Below are 14,900 nucleotides of genomic sequence, written 5' to 3'. Positions count from 1 at the left end.
ATTAGCAATATATGCTAGCAGATAGTGAAAATACATAAAGTACCTGTTAAGTAGATTACTCCAAGGATGTAACTAACTAGGATAATAGATTAAAATGTTACCTAGACTGGGTGTGGTGGCCCATGCCTGTAATCCCAGCACTTTGGGAGGCTGAGGCAGGCAGATCACCTGAGGTCAGGAGTTTGAGACCAGCCTGACCAAAATGACGAAACCCTGCCTCTACTGAAAACATAAAAATTAGCTGGGCGTGGTGGTACGTGCCTGCAGTCCCAGCTACTTGGGAGGCTGAGGCAGGAGAATCACTTGAACCCAGGAGGCAAAGGTTGCAGTGAGCCGAGATCGTGCCATTGCACTACAGCCTGGGCAACAAAGCGAGACTCTGTCTCAAAAATAAATAAATAAAATGTCACCTAATAAAAATGATATAATAAATGTTGGGGACTCGGGGTGGGGAGGAAGAGACAGAGGGAGGTGAGAGATAAAAGACTACACATTGGGTACAGTATACACTGTCCAGATGATGGGGGCACCAAAATCTCAGAAATTACCACTAAAAAACATACCCGTGTAACCAAAAACCACCTGTTCCCCAAAAACTTTTGAAATTAAAAATAAATAAATAAAATGTTGCCTAAAAGTAAGACGTTTGTGTTGGATTTAGATATCTCCCAAATCCTAATATGGTTTGACTTGAGACAAAGATATGATTGCAAATAGTCCATTAGGGAGGTAAGGGATGGCTGGTAGGGGAGCAGGAAAGGGAAGATTGCTAATTAAGCATGTGTTGTTAAACCAAAGCTAGAATTTAACTTCAGCAGGAAACGCTGAAGGCAAACATAGCCCTTACAATCATTCCTTCCAGGGATAGGGGATCTGGAGTAATTATACCCCAACTCCCATCAGCTCCTGATTGAGGACTTCTGGGGGTTGGTGCGAACTCCCCAGCATTTCCAGATACTACCAGTTGGAACTCTAAAACACAATGGAATAACAAGGTCTTAAAGGAAGTGGGCAGGACACTGAGAGCATCTGCTACATCCCTCCAAGCCTAAAGTACTTTCTCATACCCAGTAATTAAGTAAATACCATCATGCTGCCTACCCACCCTACATCTCACAAAAAAACAGACAAATAATGGTCAAAGTCTAGCAGTGATGGGCTTTAAAGTAATTACAGCCAAGGAAGAGAATTCTAAATTAAACATTCTTTCCCAAACAAACAAACAAAAATTTAGGCCGGGCACGGTGGCTCATGCCTGTAATCCCAGCACTTTGGGAGGCCGAGGCGGGTGGATCATGAGGTCAGGAGTTCAAGACCAGCCTGGCCAAGATGGTGAAACCCCGTCTCTACTAAAAAATACAAAACTTAGCTGGGCGCGCTGGTCGGCGCCTGTAATCCCAGCCACTAGGGAGGCTGAGGCAGGAAAATTGCTTGAACCCGGGAGGCGGAGTTTGCAGTGAGCCGAGATCGCGCCACTGCACTCTAGCCTGGGTGAGACAGCAAGACTCTGCCTCAAAAAAAAAAAAAAATTTAAAACATAAAATAATTTAATATTATTAAATGAAAAGGACAGAAATCTAGATTTTATATTCCAGCTGGGAGCAGTGGCTCACGCCTGTAATCCCAGCACTTTGGGAGGCTGAGGCGGGTGGATCACGTGAGATCAGGAGTTCAAAATCAGCCTGGCCAAAATGGTGAAACCCTGTCTCTACTAAAACTCCAAAAATTAGCTGGGTGTGGTGGCCCACACCTGTAATCCCAGCCACTTAGGAGGCTGAGGCATGAGAATCACTTGAACCCAGGAGGCAGAGGTTGCAGTGAGCCGAGATGGCGCCACTGCACTCCAGCCTGGAGACTCTGTCTCAAAAAAAAAAAAAAGAAAAGAATACGTCAACATTTTATATTTTATATTCTGTTAGACTTTGGGCTGCAAGTTATTTGAGAAAAAGCCATGAAATTGGCCCTATTAAAATATAACAAGGATTTCTCAGCCTAATCCAAACAAACAGTGTCGATGAATCATTTCTTGATTGAGCTTGAGGTGCATATAAACAACTAGAAGCAATTCAGCTGTGCATTTCAATGCTTCAATGAAGGGAAGGCTTTGCCCACTGCTCCCTAGTTGATCCAAATGTTTTTTTTTGCGGGGGAGGGGGAACGGAGTCTCGCTCTGTCGCCCAGGCTGGAGTGCAGTGGCCGGATCTCAGCTCACTGCAAGCTCCGCCTCCCGGGTTCACGCCATTCTCCTGCCTCAGCCTCCCGAGTAGCTGGGACTACAGGTGCCCGCCACCACGCCCGGCTAATTTTTTTGTGTTTTTTAGTAGAGACGGGGTTTCACCGTGTTAGCCAGGATGGTCTTGATCTCCTGACCTCGTGATCCGCCCGCCTCGGCCTCCCAAAGTGCTGGGATTACAAGCATGAGCCACGTCGCCCAGCCTTTTTTATTTTTTCTTTTTCTTTTTAAAGAGAAAAATCAAGGTTTTTCTTTTGTTTTCGTGTGTTTGTTCGGTTGGTTAGTAATTTACAGACTATGCAACAGTGCTGTTCCCCAATATATGCATAAGGCAGGACAGAGTGGGATTTGTTTGCTTGCTTGTTTTGGAAACATACTGATGTTACTTACTGAGCCTCTAAAGCACTCCCTATCTGTGGCTGCCCCCAAGTTCAGGCAGATGAGCATTCTGAGAGCTGCTCAAAGGAATACAGTTTTTTCTAGGTATCAGATGGCAAGCCTACAATCTGTTGAAGAATTTCTCACCTAATTTTCACCTCTGTATATTACTCACCAATTTTACATCGATTCTCTCCTCCAAAAAAATGATAAGCATTCCCATGGTCACATCCTGGGTGGATCTTAAAGAGTATTGGAAATAGCACATGCAGCTGTTAGCTTCTCCAAACACACAATCCAAAGCATTTAAATGCCCAGTCTGCAATGCTGGCAGTGAAAGACAAGAATAACAGTTACTTTTTATACCAAAGATAAATACCGGATGATGCCTGAAAAAGGCAGGGTCAGCCTAACTCATAGGCAGAGAAGAATACCACCAATGTCAACGGCAGGAAAAGCTCCCTGGGAAAGATGCACAGGCTTGACTAATTAACAGTCTTTTAAAGGAAAGAGCAACATGGTTTTGTTAAATGTTGAAAATACTGCCCTCAACTGCTTTTTGGCGTGGTGGCTCACGCCTGCAATCCCAGCATTTTGGGAGGCTGAGGCAGGTGGATCACTGGAGATCAGGAGTTTGAGACCAGCTTGGCCAAAATGGTGAAACCCCATCTCTACTAAAAATACAAAAAATTAGCCAGGCGTGGTGGCGGGCCTTGTAATCCCAGCTACTTGGGAGGCTGAGGCAGGAGAATTGCTTGATCCCGGGAGGCAGAGGGTTCAGTGAGCCCAGATCACGCCACTGTCGTCACTCCAGCCTGGGCAACAAGAGTGGAACTCGGTCTCAAAAAGAAAAATAGAGCCGGGCACAGTGGCCCACGCCTGTAATCACAGCACTTTGGGAGGCCAAGGCGGGCAAGATCATGAGGTCAGGAGTTCGAGACTAGCCTGGCCAACATGGTGAAACCCTGTCTCTACCAAAAATACAAAAATTAGCTGGGCGTGGTGGCTCACACCTGTAATCCTAGCTGCGTGGGAGGCTGAGGCAGGAGAATTGCTTGAACCCAGGAGGCGGAGATTGCAGTGAGCTGAGATTGCACCATTGCACTCCAGCCCAAGTGACAGAGCAGACCAAGTGTTAGGGGAGGGAGGGGAGGGAGGGAGGGAGGGAGGGAGGGGGAGGGAGGGGAGGGAAGGGAAGGGGAAGGGAAGGGAAGGGAAGGGAAGGGAAGGAAGGGAAGGGAAGGGGAAGGGAAGGAGATGAATAGGATGAAACTTTCACAAATATAGGAATAATAAAATACATAAATAAATGGAGCATGGAAGGGGGGATGAGTGGATGAAGGGAAAGATGGAGGTGGTGGAAGACCGGAGACAAACAGAAGGGAATGGAGGGGTGGATCAACATGAGGTTGAGACCAGCCTGGCCACACATGATGAAACAAGAAATAAATATGGAATGGAATTTGAAGGAGGTGGAGAATCAATGGAATGGGAGGCGGTGGAATCGACGCCTTGCCACTGCACCCAGCCTGGTGACAGAGTGAGACAATCATTCAAAAAAAAAAAAAAAAAAAAAAAAAAAAGCACAGTAATTACAGACGGTGGTGGTAGCTGTTTAGGAAACAAAGGGCTTAGACAAGGGGAAGAGAGTAGCATGGTCAGAGAAAGCCTGTCTAAAGAAATAGTTAAGGCCGGGAGTGATGGCTCACGCCTGTAATCCCAGCACTTTGGGAGTCTGAGGCAGGTGGATCACGAGGTCAGGAGATCGAGACCATCCTGGCTAACACGGTGAAACCCCGTCTCTACTAAAAAATACAAAAAAATTAGCCGGGGGCGGTGGCGGGCGCCTGTAGTCCCAGCTACTCTGGAGGCTGAGGCAGGAAAATGGCGTGAACCCGGGAGGCGGAGCTTGCAGTGAGCCGAGATCGCACCACTGCACTCCAGCCTGGGAGACACAGCAAGACTCCGTCTCAAAAAAAAAGGAAAAAAAAAAGAAATAGTTAACGCTAAACTCCCCAAGAATCAAGTGAATCCTATGAAGAAGCATGGAGAAACAGCCCTACTGCAGGTATACCTTGGTGACCTCAAGCTGCTCAGTGTTGCTGGAACTGAGGAAGAGGTGGAATGGAAACAGAGGGTTGGAGGTGGCTGGAGAGATAATCAAGTGCCAAATCCCTTGGGGACCTGAAAACCAATGATAAGGAATTTGCATAATCTCAATACAAGGAAAGCCGTGAAAAGATTTTAAGCAGGGGAAAGAAGTACGGGATTTACACTTTAACTTGATCACTCTCACTGCCCAGTGGATTCAAGAGCGAGAAAAGGTGAGAAGGTAGTCTCTGTCTTCACTGTCATTGTCATTCACTCCCTCCTCCTGCCACTTTCACCCCTGCATTGCTGACCCCCAAAATCCCCACAGCATTATATGCTACCCACAGGACAACACTGCACCTCCGCAAAGGCCTAATAATCCCTGTTCATTCAGCTTCTAAATTCCTGCAACCTTTTGCCCCAAAGCCATGAACCCATCCAGACCCTCTTACTAGGCATCCTGCCACACAGATCTCTTGTTCTATAGCTCGCATCAGCCTCCTCTGGGAGGATAACCCCAGTTCCTCCACTATGACCATCTCTTTAATCCCTCTACTCACCTCCTAGTTCAAACTCATGCCACCTTCTGTGTTCCTGGAACGAGATGTCATAGCGTTTTCTTTGCAAACAATTTGAATTCATGACACCATAAAATGCCTCATGTTGAAAGGAACTTTAGAGATATTCTGGTTTAACCTGCAGGTTTTTATGACAAAGAAACAGGCCTGGCATGGTTAGAAGATTTTTCTGAGGTCTCTGAAGTTAGGCAGTGGCAAAGCAGGACTAAACCCTGGGCCTCTGACTTCCTAGTTGGAGTTCCTTGCATGATTTTAAAGCAATTTTTAAAAACACGGCAGAGTGAGGGTGCTTCATGTTTTATAAAACACTTCAACACCTGCCATCTCGTAGAATCACGGCAGCCCCCGAGTAATAGATATAAATTGAAGCTGAGAAAGACGGAGTGCTGAGAGTGTTGCTAAGCCAGGACTCAGACTCAGGTGTTGTGGCTCCAAGTCCTGCCGAAACTACAAAAACTTTCCTATTGTTAGTCCTGGGCATCAAAATTAGAGGTTTCCTATTTCTGCTCGTTATTATTGGTTAATGACGCCTTTGTGTGTATTAGTTTTACATTCCTCTGAAGACCACGTTTTTTACAGCCCTATCAAGCTCTACTTGCCCACGTAATTATCGCTATTTTTCCTTTTATTTTTTTAATTGACACATAATTGTACATATTGTGACAACGCTGCAAGGTTGTCAGTTTACCGGAATGAGGGCAAGGAACACCCGGCCCACTCAGGGTGGAAAACCGCTTAAAGGCATTCTTAAACCACAGTGATATTTTGATATATGTATATAATTTATAATGATCAATTCAGGGTAATTAGTATATTCATCACCTCGTACGTTTATCATTTCTTTGTGTTGGAAATATTCAAAATCCTGTCTTCTAGCTGTTTTATTTTCATTTATTTTATTTATTTATTTATTTATTTATTTATTTATTTTACTTTTTTTGAGATGGAGTCTCACTCTGTCACCCAGGCTGGAGTGCAGTAGTGCGATCTTGGCTCACTGCAACCTCTGCCTCCTAGGTTCAAGCAATTCTTGTGCCTCAGCCTCCCGAGTAGCTGGGATTACAAGCGCCCACCACCACACTTGGCTAATTTTTTTGTATTTTTAGTAGAGACAGGGTTTTACCATGTTGACCAGGCTGGTCTCGAACTCCTGACCTCAGGTGATCCACTCGCCTCGGCATCCCAAAGTGTTGAGATTACAGGCATGAGCCACTGCACGCAGCCCCTTCTAGCCATTTTAAAATATACAGTAAGTTAATGTTAACTGTAGTCATCCTACAGTGCTGATAGAACACTAGAATTCATTCCTCCTATCAGTTGTTTTCTTTTTCTTTTTACTTACTTGTTGGGAACAGGCTCCCAAATCTGGCCATAAACTGGTCCCAAAATTGGCCATAAACAAAATCTCTACAGCACTGTGACATGCTTTTTTGTTGTTGTTGTTAATATTATAAAATATTCTTTTATTATTATTATACTTTAAGTTCTAGGGTACATGTGCATAACGTGCAGGTTTGTTACATATATATACTTGTGCCATGTTGGTGTGCTGCACCCATCAACTAACTCGTCAGCACCCATCAACTCGTCATTTACATCAGGTGTAAATTCCCAATGCAACCTCCTCCTCCCCTCCCCATGATAGGCCCCGGTGTGTGATGTTCCCCTTCCCGAGTCCAAGTGATCTCATTGTTCAGTTCCCACCTATGAGTGAGAACATGCGGTGTTTGATTTTCTGTTCTTGCAACAGTTTGCTGAGAATGATGGTTTCCAGCTGCATCCATGTTCCTACAAAGGACACAAACTCATCCTTTTTTACGGCTGCATAGTATTCCATGGTGTATACGTGCCACATTTTCTTAATCCAGTCTGTCACTGATGGACGTTTGGGTTGATTCCAAGTCTTTGCTATTGTGAATAGTGCCGCTGGCCATGACACCCATGCTGGAAGGTTGTCAGTTTACCGGAATGAGGGCAAGGAACACCTGGCCCACTCGGGGCGGGAAAACCCCTTAAAGGCATTCTTAAACCACAAACAATAGCATGAGGGATCTGTGCCTTAAGGACATGTTCCTGCCTCAGATAACTAGCCAGACCCATCCCTTTATTTCAGTCCATCCCTTTGATTCCCATAAGGAATACTTTTAGTTAATCTACAATCTATAGAAATAATGCTTTTCACTGGCTTACCGTCAATAAATATGTGGGTAAATCTCTGTTCGAGGCTTTCAGCTCTGATTTCCCACTCCACACTCTATATTTCTGTGTGTGTGTCTTTAATTCCTCTAACGCCACTGGGTTAGGGTCTCTACGACCGAGCTGGTCTCAGCATTTACTTATTTATTTACTTTTTAATAGAGACAGGGTTTTGCCATCTTTCCCAAGCTGATCTCAAACTCCTGGGCTTCAGTGATCCTCCTGCCTCAGCCTCCCAAGGTGCTGGGATTACAGGCATGCGCCACTGCACCTGGCCTGATGATTTTATAATTGTTAACCACTCTCCCTCTCCCCGCTTCCCCACTCCCCTACCCAGCCTCTATAAATGACTATTCTACCCTCTACTTCTATGAGATCAACTTTTTAACCTTCCACATATAAGTGAAAACATGCAATGTTTGTCTTTCTGTGCCTGGCTTATTTCACTTATAATGTCCTCCAGGCTCATCCATGTTGCCGTGAATTATAGGATTTTGTTCTTTTTTTATGGCTGAATAGTACTCCATTGTGTGTATATACACCACATTTTCTTTCTCCATTCATCTGGTGATGGACACTTAGGTTGATTCCATATCTTGGCTACTGTGAATAGTGCTGCCATAAACATGGGGGTACGGTTATCTTGAGATCAGATTTTTTAATGTGGTTAAGGAAGAACTTTGTCCAATATGGAAGTTGACTGGAATGAGGGTAAGGGTTTCTGAGCAGGAGAGAAACTTAAAGAACATACATAATGAAGAAAAGAGATGCCCTACAGGTTTACACCTGTAATCCCAGAACTTTGGGAGGCTAAGTTGGAAGGATTGCATAAGCCCAGGAATTCAAGACCAGTCTGGACAACATAGTGAGACAGCATCTCTACAAAACAAAAACAAATTAGCCAAGCAGGGTGGCATGTAACTGTAGTCTCAACTACTTGGGAGGCTGAGGCAGGAGGATTGCTTCAGCCCAAGAGGTCAAGGCTTCAGTGAGCCGTGATTGCAACACCACTGCATTGCAGCCTGGGTAACAGAGCAAGACTATATTAGAAAGAAAGAGAAAGAAAAGAGGGGAGGGGAGGGAAGGGAAGAAGGAAGAAAGGAAGGAAGGAAGGAAGGAAGGAAGGAAGGAAGGAAGGAAGGAAGGAAGGAAGGAAGGAAGGAAGGAAGGAAGGAAGGAAGGAAGGAAAAGACAGGAAGGAAGGAAGGAAAGAAGGAAGGAAGAAAGGAAGGAGGGAAGGAAGGAAGGGAGGGAGGGAGGGAAAGACAGAGAGGAAGGAAGGAAGGGAGGAAGGAAGGAAGGAAGGAAAAGACAGGAAGGAAGGAAGGGAGGAAGGGAGGAAGGGAGGGAAAGACAGAGAAAGGAAGGAAGGAAGGAAGGAAAGAAGGAAGGAAGGAAGACAAAGGAAGGAAGGGAGAGAAAGAAGGAAGGAAGGAGGAAGGAAGGAAAGAAAGAAAGAAAGAAAGGAAGGAAGGAAGGAAGGAAGGAAGGAAGGAAGGAAGGAAGGAAGGAAGGAAGGAAAGGAAGAGAGAAAGAAAGATGCAAACTTTACCAAGTTTGTGATTTGGGCTAGAGTCAGATGTGGATGCAGATCCAACACCATTATGGCAACTACTGTTATGAGGAAATACGCTCTAAAACTGGTTTTCTTGTTTTAAGCGCAAGTTACCACAGCACAATTTCACCATAGCAAAAGAATGGAGATGGTCTCATGGATTCATTATTAAAATGCTTGAAGTATATACAAATTGGATTCTTTGAATTCTTTTTTCCAGCTCATTTGAGGTTTAGAGTTTCAAATCCAATGTCAAAAATATTCTCAGTGACCAAAAAAAAAAAAAAAAAAAATGTCCTTCTCAGTTGCTTTGCAGGATGTGGAAGAGATTACTGCTTCAGAGGAAATATATTTTGGAATGCATTGCATCCTGATGCTACAATTAGTTCTATTCTTGTTCTGAAAATGGAAAGGGTCAGGGGCTCTGCGTAACTGACATTTAGCAGCAGCGGCAGATGCAAGCTGGCAGCTAGCACTCAGCCAGGAGAAGTGGCTTGGTTTTGCCATCCAAGCCCAACATAGATAAGTTAACGGAACACTTATGCAAGAATTATTGTTTCCTTGTTCTTTTATTTGCTTTTATTTTGATGAGCTCAAACATTTTTTCCCAAACATCAGACCTATTATTGTCAACATTCCCTTAGGGTGTGCTAGGTACAGTTACTTACACGTGTTGTAAAACCTCCCAGGCCAGGCGTGGGGACTCACGCCTGTAATCCCAACACTTTAGGAGGCCAAGGCGGGCAGATCACGAGGTCAGGAGATCGAGACCATCCTGGCCAACGTGGTGAAACTCCGTCTCTACTAAAATACAAAAACTTAGCCAGACATGGTGATGCATGCCTGTAATCCCAGCTACTCAGGAGGCTGAGGCAGAGGAATCACTTGAACCCGGGAGGCAGAGGTTGCAGTGAGCCGAGATTGCGCCACTGCACTCCAGTATGGCGACAGAGCAAAACTCCATCTCAAAAAAACAAAAACAAAACAAAACAAACTCCCAAATGTGAATGAAAAATACCTGCACTTACCTCAGATGTTAAGTACTATAAGAATATAGTTGATTCCCTTTGTGAGTAGTTGCTAAGAGAAATCTTGTGGGTCTATTAATTAAAAGCCCAGAATAATGTAATTATTAGGATTTTCTTAATATTATTCACTGAATCTGAATAATAGTCTGAGAAATGAATATGATAACAAATCAAGCAAACAACATTACTTGCTTTTAGAAGGCTAAAATTAAATGTCTAAAGTAGCAAGCGTTCTGCTGAAAATAATCATGCAAAATGCACATATCTTGCATACCATCAAATCGGACCATTTTTCAGGGCATCCTCCATTATTGCATTCCACCCCATTCACACTCCTTGGCAAGTAAGACACCCAAGTTGTGACATGCAGATTCTGGTTTAGCTCAGCTGAGTGCTGTGTGAGTGTGGTGGCATAGATGAGTCAGCCAGATACCTCACCCCACATGCCTCTCATACCTATCCAGTGACCCCAAGATCTGTATATTGGTTAGCAAATATACAGAAAGCTTACAGCACATTACCTTGGCCTTGGGGATTTGTTCATTCTTCAAAGTCAACTGAAATCTGGAGACACTGAATCATCTTCTCCAACACTGCACTACACTACACTAGCATGCTTGCTTCAGCAGCACACATACTAAAATTGGAACAATACAGAGGAGATTAGCATGGCCCTTGCGCAAGGATGACACGCAAATTCGTGAAGGATTCCATATTTTCAAAGATCGAGTGTTCTCATGCATAAGTAGGAGCTAAGCTATGAGAATGCAAAGGCGTAAGAATAATACAATGGACTCTGGGGACTCAGGGAAAGGGTGGGAGTGGAGTGAGGGAAAAACGACTACAAATCGGGTTCATTGTATACTGCTCAGGTGATGGGTGCACCAAGATCTCACAAATCACAACTAAAGAACTTACTCATGTAACCAAATACCACCTGTTCTCTAAAAACCTATGGAAATAAATAATTTGTATATACAAGCCAATATTTAAAAGCAAGGAGGATTACTGGTCTAAGATGGTAAGATTATATCTCTAAGATAACCATTTCCAGTCTTTTAAGGCACTGAATGGTGTACATAGGATTTTTAGTAAGAATTCCTATGACTGAGTACTGTTTGTGCTCATGTTAGGTTATTTTTATTTCTTTGGGTAAGAACACTAAAACTGCCTTTGCATTTAAGATTCTGACTGGGTGTGGTAGCTCACACCTGTTATCTCTGAGCTTTGGGAGGCGAGGGCGGGAGGCTCGCTTGAGGCCAGGAGTTTGATAGCAGCCTGGGCAGCATAGCAAAACCTCATCTCTACAAAAAATGCAAAAAAAAAAAAAAAAAAATGTCCAGGCGTGGTGACATGCACCTGCAGCCCCAACTACCCGGAAGGCTGAGGCAGGAGGATCCCTTGAGCCCAGGAATTCAAGGCTACAGTGAGCTATGACGGCACCACTGACCTCCAGCCTGGGTGACAGATCAAGAATCTGTCTCTTAAAAAAAGTGGGGGGTTGGCAGGGTGGGGGAAGATTCAGATGAAGCAGAAAATGAAAATAATGTTTTAGGAATGCAAAATAGGCTGGACGCAGTGGCTCACGTCTGTAATCCCAACACTTTGGGAGGCCAAGGTGGGTGGATCACCTGAGGTCAGGAGTTCAAGAACAGCCTGGCCAACATGGTGAAACCCTATGTCTACTAAAATTACAAAGAATTAGCTGGGCATGGTGGCAGGCACCTGTAATCCCAGCTAAGGCAGGAGAATCGGTTGAACCCTGGAGGCAGAGGTTGCAGTGAGCTGAGATTGAGCCATTGCACTCCAGCCTGGGCAATAAGAGCAAGACTCTGTCCATCTCAAAAAAACACAATAATTTAAAAAAAGGAATGCAAAATAAGTAACACCAGTCAAAATGTCACCGCTCTGCTTTCTTAAAAATTGAATTTTATATAAACAGCATTTTATTTGCCATTGAATTAAAACAAGGCTCAGTATAATTGAATAGGTTTATATTTTCAGGCAGTTTCTGATTCTGTGAAAAGTATACTTTATAATCAAGAGTACTGACAACATTATGAGCAACTTTCCTCATCATCTAATATCTCTGATAAAGAGTATGATGCTACAACACTAACTCTAGCAGTGAACTGCAGTATAAAACATTAATAAGTAAAAACTTAACAATCCAGAAGAGTGTCTACAAAAAAGCAAACAACTGGACTGGCTTCCATAGATCATCTAGTCCCTTTACCAATTTGTTAACAATGACATTAATATAATTAAGATGGCACCTTTCGGCCAGGGGCTATGGCTTTGTGGCTCTGTGGCCAGCTTACTTTTTGTTCTAAGAAGACAGAAGTCAAAAAGCCAGAGTAAGAAACCAGTGATACCACTTTACCATCAAGACACATGACAATTGATCCTAATGGTTTTTTCACTTGAGCCTTCTAGCCAAAATTGACTTGCAAACAAAACATTCCGAAATATTTAACAGCTGAACATTTAAATGCAGCCATTTTTGCACTTCCATCAAAAAAAAAAAAAAAAAAGAGGCTGGCCAGGCACAGTGGCTCACGCCTGTAATCCCAACACTTTGGGAGGTCGAGGCTGGTGGATCGCTTGAGTCCAGGAGTTTGAGACCAGCCTGGGCAACATGGCAAAAACTCATCTCTACAAAAAATACAAAAAATCAGCTGGGTGTGGCGGCATGGACCTGTAGTCCCAGCTACTCAGGAGGCTGAGGTGGAAGGATTACTTGAGCTTGGGAGGTCAGGGCTTCAGTGAGCCATGATGGTGCCACTGCACTCCAGCCTGGGTGACAGTGAGACGCTGTCTCAAAAGAAAAAAAGAGAAGAGGCTAATGTTGAACTTGTCAATATTTTTCCAAAGTCTTAGAACTCAGTAAGACTAAGGTACATTTAGATAAAGCTGAAAAACCTCATCCACATCTCTACAAGAAAATGTTGGTGAGACTAAAAAAGCAAGTTAAACAAAACAGGCACAGTTTCACGACATCCTTGGGAAACATTTTCTGAATACTAAAAAGAAACAATTATTAAATACAATAAAAATACATTTAAATATCAGAAAAACCTGGAAAGTACTTTTTTTTTTTTTTTTTTTTTTTTGGAGACAGAGTCTCACTCTGTCGCCCAGGCTGGAGTGCAGTGGTGCTATCTCGGCTCCCTGCAAGCTCTGCCTGCCTCAGCCTTCTGAGTAGCTGGGACTACAGGCACGTGCCACCACGCCTGGGGAATTTTTGTATTTTTAGTGGAGACAGGGTTTCACCGTGTTAGCCAGGATGGTCTCGATCTCCTGATCTCATGATCCACCTGCCTCGACCTCCCAAAATGCTGGGATTACAGGCGTAAGCCACCGCGCCCAGTGAAACTACATTTTAAAATTCATGGCTAGTACTCACAGAAGACACAGGACCCTGAAGGTACCAAACATCATGTTTTAGGGCAGTTCAAGTTTCAGATGGATCCAAGTATTCATTACTCTTTAAATTGTTACACCAAGATACCTTTAGACTTAGTTCTTATATTTTAAAATTGTGTTTAAGATCCCTAACCCAAAATAGCTAGCAGCATGTTACTTGATTTCCTGGAACTACAGATTAACAGAGCTAGAAAGATATTCAAGATGATTTGTTTCAACACCTATTTATAGATAACTGAGTGTCCTGAGATCCAGATAGATGGAAGGTCATGCAGTGGCAAGATGAAAACCAGGACCCAGATTCCTTGACTCTTAATTTAATTTACTGAATCCTGGTTGTAATTTTAATTTTGAGATTGATTTTGACAGTAATTCCGTGTTTAGTTTACTACCACAGGAGATTTAAAAAAAAAAAAAAATGCAGTGGAGAATAAAGATAACAGTTACAGATACTTTCCCTCCTCAAAAAAAAAAACCCAATAAGCAAAAAATTTTCGTATCAGTGTTTTTGCCCTAAATTGCCAAATGTGTGGCCTAAATTCATTTCCCTTTAATGCCACAGCCTAAATTAAAAGCATTGTCTTCCTTTTAAGAAAACACCCTTAATCTGAGGTTACAAATAACCCCAAAATCCCAGTGGCTTAAAACAAAAAGGGCTTTCTCAGTCATGCCAAATGTCCATGCTGGTTCAACAGGGGATGCTGCGGCAAGTAAACACTCAGAAACAGATCCCCAGAAAGCTTCATGGATTAAGAACCCCTACTCAGTGTATGTTAATTACCTTGATTTAGCCATTCCTCAATATATACATACATCAAAACGTCATGTTGTACACCATAACTACATACCATTTTTATTTGTCAATTTAAAAAATAAAAAAATAAATTAGAGGTGACATACAATTCTGCTTGCAAATCACTGGTCAAACTGATCACAACGTGCCATCCAACCACATGGGGTCAGTAAATGCAATAGTAGAAAGCAGTGGCTGGGGGTAGGGGCTCACGCCTATAATCCCAGCACTTTGGGAGGCCCAGGCGGGAAGATCACTTGAGGCCAGGAGTTTGAGATTAGCCCAGGCAACACAACAAGATCCCTGTCTCTACAAAAATTTAAAAATTAGCCAGGCATGGCTTCAGCCCCAGAGTTCAAGGCTGCAGTGAGCTATGATTGCTCCACTGCACTTCAGCCTGGGCAACAGAGTGAGACCCCAACCCTCTAAAAATCAAAAAACAGAAACAAGAAGACAGAAAGCCAGAACATATTTGGAGAACAGCGTAACTATCATACTCTATATTTCTGAAACATAAAAAACTGAATATTGACTCCCTCTGATTGAATACACAACAGTTTATGAAATACTTAATTTTTAAATCATAAGCCAAAAGAGGCTAAAGAGAATGTCACGAAGAATC

At 43.3% G+C, this 14,900-nt stretch overlaps 1 non-coding gene across 1 annotated transcript; it reads left to right on the top strand.

The window, feature by feature from the left end:
• The first annotated feature begins 10,676 nt into the window (after positions 1-10,676).
• LOC116275473 lies at positions 10,677-10,779 on the top strand. The gene has a single exon (XR_004184606.1). It is a non-coding gene; the product is annotated as a U6 spliceosomal RNA (small nuclear RNA).
• The last annotated feature ends 4,121 nt before the right edge of the window (positions 10,780-14,900 follow it).

Source organism: Papio anubis, chromosome 6 (genome assembly GCF_008728515.1).
Source record: "Papio anubis isolate 15944 chromosome 6, Panubis1.0, whole genome shotgun sequence".
Classification (NCBI taxonomy): domain Eukaryota; kingdom Metazoa; phylum Chordata; class Mammalia; order Primates; family Cercopithecidae; genus Papio; species Papio anubis.
This window is presented reverse-complemented; position numbering and strand designations above follow the sequence as displayed.